This window comes from Sorex fumeus, unplaced genomic scaffold (genome assembly GCF_029834395.1).
Source record: "Sorex fumeus unplaced genomic scaffold, SorFum_2.1 ptg000072l, whole genome shotgun sequence".
Taxonomy (NCBI): Eukaryota; Metazoa; Chordata; class Mammalia; order Eulipotyphla; family Soricidae; genus Sorex; species Sorex fumeus.
The window spans coordinates 54,243,522-54,249,251 of NW_026606129.1; the positions used below are offsets into that span (position 1 = coordinate 54,243,522).

The following is a 5,730-nucleotide window of genomic DNA, read 5'->3' on the forward strand; positions in this document are numbered from 1 at the left end:
CTCTTTGACATAATTTCATATTTATAGAATAGTTGAAAGAATAATACAAAGTATTCCCATATATTATTAATCTAGTCCTGAGATATTGCGTTTTATAATGTTGTCCTTCTTTAATCTACCTATCATCTTTCTCTCATTTATCAGTCACCCAGCCAGGCAGCCAGTGAGTCATCCATCCATCCATTCATCCATTATTCAACCATCCATCCATCCTTCCATCCAAAAGTTTACATTGTGTCAAATTTGGTCCCTTCATGATGGCCTCTCTTCAATCATCATTGTTTGAGTAGTTTCTTTCTTCCTGGCCCGTGTTGCTGCTAGTTTATCTTGTACTTTCTTTGCAGATCTGGAGTTCACCATTTTTTTTTTAAAAAAAAGCCTGAGTTGCTGATGTAATTTTCTTTTTCTATTTATTTTTAATGTAATTTTATTTAGTCACTGTGAATTACAAAGTTATTCATGATTGGATATCAGGTGTACAATGTTTCACCACCAATCTTTTCACCAGCTGAAGTCATTTTCATCTGGAGATTCTTTCCAAAATTACAGGATAGAACCAGAAAAATGGAGATTTAAGATATGAAATTTTAGTCAGTAAATTTGACTTCATTGAATTTGAAGCAACTTACTCAAAACATCATACAAAAAGATTCATAAAATAAGAATTTCTTAAGGAAAAAAAAGATGATTAACTAAAGAAAAACAAATATGCCAGCCACAAGAATTACTAGGTTTGCCCAGAAAAACTTGGCATTCAGCAGATTGGCAGCCACACCAAGGAAGACCATGCATGAAGAGATGTTTGGGCTATCAAACCCTAGCAGGACCCGGACCTGCTGGCTGGGGCTGGCATGGTGACCAGGGCCACCGATGACAATTTTTTTTCCTTTTGTTTCTGTTTCTGGGATTCACTTTTGAGGAGCTACTCCCAGCTTGGTGCTCAAAATGGCCGAGCCCGCAAACTGGCATTTCTGGTTAGGCTGATGTAGAGTAAACAACAGGACGAGAATTTTTCTGAGGAGTCTCCTAAGTGATGCTCAGTACACACTGATTCTTGGCCCAACTACAGTTGGGCCCAATAGAACTGAGGATTTCCAAGAGCACTCTAGCCAGTGGTATTTTGGGGACTCCAGTGCTTCATCCGGTGATGCTCAGGGGACTACGTGGTGCTAGGGATGAAACTGGGGTTGTCTGCATACAACACATTGTTACTCGTTACCTCACTCCTGCACTATCTCTTCTTACTTGAAGACCAGCATTTCTTTGTACTTGGAAGCATTTGGGGTATACTCCAGCTTTTGGCCCAGAACTTGACTAAGACCCTAGAGGTCAAAGAGGATTGTTGTTAAGGGCTCCAATGTCATTCATTCACTGCCTCCTCAGTGATGAGCTGATGCATCACTAGCCTAGGAGAAGCCAGGGAAGTAGAGATAATTGAAGCTCAGGCTCTGACTACCAACTCAGAAAAACAAGGAGTTGTAACCTGGAAATAGAGTATAGCAAATTAAACAGTGTGTTTGTAGAGGTGCTTTAGGAATGGAGCCAACTATGAGGCGTCTCTTCTAGTAGGAGAAGGAGCTCTTGAGATAGAAGATGCTGCACTGTTAAAATATCGGGTTTACAAAAGGACAGTGAAGGAACCGCTGACCAATAACCCTAGTTGATGCTTGAATCTCTTCTACCATTGGACCTTATTCATAAATGGTCATTCTATAGACCAAGGATTAAGAGTTACACCAAGGATCAAGATCATTTGCTACACTAAGGATCAAGAATCAAGGATCGAGTGAAAGAAGCAAATGAAAGGATCTGTTCGGACATTCAACAGTTTCTTTAGTCACAGTTTTTAAATGAATACTTATTTTTTTAAGATAGGCTATTTTTTAATTTAAAATCACAAGCAGCTGACTCAGTGTGACGAACCCAAAGAGAAACCACCTCCCTTCACTCCATTCTGAGTCCTAATGGTAAGGCACAGTCAGGCAGGAGAGGCTGTTAGGGCTCCATTCACAGGATTTCAGGTTTCTCACTGAGGGCAAATTGGGCCTGTGAGAAATTGGCCAGACAGGTCACCATCAGCAGCTCATTGACATTGCTGTTGAACATGGTCTCAAAGTCACTAGGGATGATTTGGAGAACTTGATGAATCAAATTCATCAAGAATCTGCCCACAGTAATGTCAGCTATCACCTTTCCAGATTACACGTCCTTTGAGTGCTGCAACACTGTGCTTAGGGCATCCTGGATGTGAGCTGATGCCTCCAACTCGCTGCAAGTAGCTGGAGAGTCCAATCACATGGATGAGGCTAATGCAGGTCTTCATAATTGGGCCCACTCCAATGCACTCAGGGTCTTCACCCGCAGGTGTGAACATCACCTCCATGCTTTCCCGGGGATACCTACTAAAGTGCTGACATAAACCCTAATGTTCATACAGCCATTGATCTAACTCCCAGTCCTTCTTCCAATCAGGGTGACTCCCAGTCTCTCCCCACTCCCCTGCCAATGTAATTTTTTCTAGTGAGGTGAATGGGGTTGGGGACTTCCCTGTTGTAGTACTCATGGGTCAGCACTGAGTGCTCAGTGGTGTCATGGACTGTAGTGTAGCAGCCTAGAATGAGCTCATTTGGAGAATTCCTTGTGTAATTCATACATGTTCTTAGCCAATTCCAGGTCAACAGTCACCTCATTTTCTGACTCATTGTGGGGTATGGAGAACCAATTGCTGACTTACTCTGAGTGCTTGTCAATAGTTGCCAGTGGAGTCCCAATAACAAGAGTCATGCCCTCATTGCATCACTCATAGCTGTCCACAATCAAGTTCAAAATGACCTGCTGTAGCCAGGTCACATGACTACTGGGGAAAGGGACCAAGGAGAACAGGACCAGGCAGTGACTGCACCAGGGTCAGGGCTGGGGCTGGCACTGAGGCTGGAATCTGACTGGGAGCTGTGGCCATAGTCTTGGTTGCCACAAGGTCTGAAGCTGATACTAGAATCTGAGTTGCAGCTATAGCAAAAGCTGGAGTTGCTGCAAGCACTGGGTGGGGGGTGGTCAGTGAATACTTTTTTTTTATTTTAATTTTTATTAGTGAGACACCATGAGGTACAGTTGTAGACTTACAAATTTTTGTGCTTGGGTTTCAATTATACAATGATCAAATACCCATCCCTCCACCAGTGCCCATCTCCCACAACCACGGATCCCAGTATCCCTCCCACCTCCCATCCCCCCATCCCACCCTTCCTCTGTGGCAGAGCATTCCCTTTTGTTCTCTCTCTTATTGGGTGTTGTGGTTTGCAAAAGAGGCAATGGGTGACAATCGTGTTTGGTCTATATTCTACTTTCAGCATGCTTCTCCCATCCAGTGAATACTTTTTGAGGTCCAGTTATGAATTTGGGTATGCAGTTCTGTGTAAAATATATACTTAATCTCTCCTCTCATAGTGCTTTTAGATTCAACTAAATGTATTTCTTTCTTTCTTTCTTTTTATTTTTTTTTCTTTTTTAGATTACACCCGGGGATGCACAGGGGTCACTCCTGGCTCTGTACTCAGGAGTTACCCCTGGAGGTGCTCAGGGGACCATATGGGATGCTGGGAATTGAACCTGTGTGGGCCGCGTGCAAGGCAAATGCCCTACCTGCTGTACTATTGCTCCAGCCCCTCAACTAAATGTCTTTAAACTCAACAAATGTCTTTAGTGGGACATTTATCAAATGGATTAAAAAATCTATGTATTATTAAAATTACTCTAAGTGCTACCTATCATGAGAGGGATCTAGCCCTTCCAGGGCAGGAGTTCAAGGTTGGCTGTCTTGAGAAGGTGACAGGTATTCCAGTCCATTCTCTGAGGCAGAAGGGGCATTCCAGGCAGAAGCAATTGTGTTAAGCTATAGAGGCCCTCCCGTTGATCGCCGATTTGCTCGAGCGGGCCCAGTAACGTCTCCATTGGAGACTTTGTTGTTACTGTGTCTGGCATATCGAATACTCTCGGTAGCTTGCCGGGCTCTCCGAGAGGGGCGGAGGAATCGAACTCGGGTCGGCCATGTTGGCCACTTGTCAGGCGAACGCCCTACTGCTGTGTACATCTGAAACGATGATCATATAGCTAATGAGCTATTCCAAGGGAATGTGGGGGCCACACCATGAAGGGCCAGCAGGGGCAGGGACGTGGCAAGGGGTTTTTCTGAGCAGGTAGGAAAAAGAGGGGCCTTGGGGGTGGGGGAGAGTCACCCTAATTGGAGGAAGGATTGTGAGCTTATATAAATCATTCTAAAGATAAAAAGGACACCTTGTGAAATAATGGGGTGTTGGTAGGCACTGGAAAATGTCGCCACCTGTCTTTTGAGTGTGCTATTTGGGGGAGAACACGAGGCAAAACCTTCTAAAGTGAATACTTAGCACACAGGGCTGAAGATAAATCAGACTTAGCAATTATATCTATCTGTCCTATAGGAAAGCTCTCTTGTATATGTCCATTGTAGCAGTAATTGTACACACACACACACACAAACACACACATGCACACACACATGAAGAGAGAGAGAGAGAGGAAGAGTGAGGGAGAGACAGAGGGAAAGAAAGAGGAAGGGAGGGAGAGGGAGAGACAGAGGGAAAGAAAGAGGGAGGGAGAGGGAAAGAGAGGGGAGGGGGAAGGAGAGAGAGAGGGAGAGGGAGAACGAGAGGGAGAGAGAAAAGAGTAGGGATGGAGGGAGAGAGGGAGAGAGAGAGGAGGGAGAGGGAGAGAGAGAAAGAGGGGGGAGAGAAACCTCAAAGTTCACTCTTATGAGAACAGGTAAATATTCTCTAGGGCACCTTTCCTCTGCCACTCTTTTTCAGCAGTCCCTTTGCCATGGAAGAAAAAACTAAATCTTGGGGTGCTACTTGGAAATTCTCCATGAAGTGGGGCAGGGAAAAAGCTGATGTTTTCATCAGATTATCTCTGCTGTAAATCCTCCGAAAGCTACTGTCCCTCGTCCCTTGTGAGTAGCTGTCTAGCATCTCAGAGCCTAGAGGAACAGATGGCCGACTTCAGAGCAAACTGAAAGCTACAGTTCTCTGAGCCAGGAGGAGAGGATAAGGTGGGGTCAAGTTTAGTTTCATCTGTAAGTTTAAAGTTTAGTTTTATATGTAATATCCTAATTTGGCTGGAGCGATAGCACAGCGGGTAGGGCATTCGCCTTACAAGCGGCCAACATGGTCGACCCGAGTTCGATTCCTCCGCCCCTCTCGGAGAGCCCGGCAAGCTACCGAGAGTATTCGATATGCCAGACACAGTAACAACAAAGTCTCCAATGGAGACGTTACTGGGCCCGCTCGAGCAAATCGACGATCAACGGGAGGGCCTTTACCTTTACCTATCCTAATTTTATTATGAAAAATTTCAAACCTGGACAAAAATGGGACACTGTAATAAACCCTCAATAGTTGTCGCGCCCCCCCCTCCCCATCACACACACTCCTGGATTATTTTTAAGCACATCTTAGACATTGTATTCCATTCATAACTATTTTATTTATTTATTTTTTGGGTCACACCCGGCGATGCTCAGGGGTTATTCCTGGCTCTGCACTAAGGAAGTACTCCTGGTGGTGCTCAGGGGACCATATGGGATGCTGGGAATCGAACCCGGCTCGGCTGCGTGCAAGGCAAACGCCTTACCCACTGTGCTATCACTCCAGCCCCCCCCCCCCCCATAAGTATTTTAGTAAGCATCTTAAACTGATA

At 44.8% G+C, this 5,730-nt stretch overlaps 1 pseudogene; it reads right to left on the bottom strand.

Annotated features, from left to right (window-relative positions):
* Window positions 1-2,007: 2,007 nt before the first annotated feature.
* LOC130037778 (eukaryotic translation initiation factor 3 subunit F-like) lies at window positions 2,008-2,959 on the bottom strand (annotated as a pseudogene).
* Between the last annotated feature and the right edge of the window lie 2,771 nt (window positions 2,960-5,730).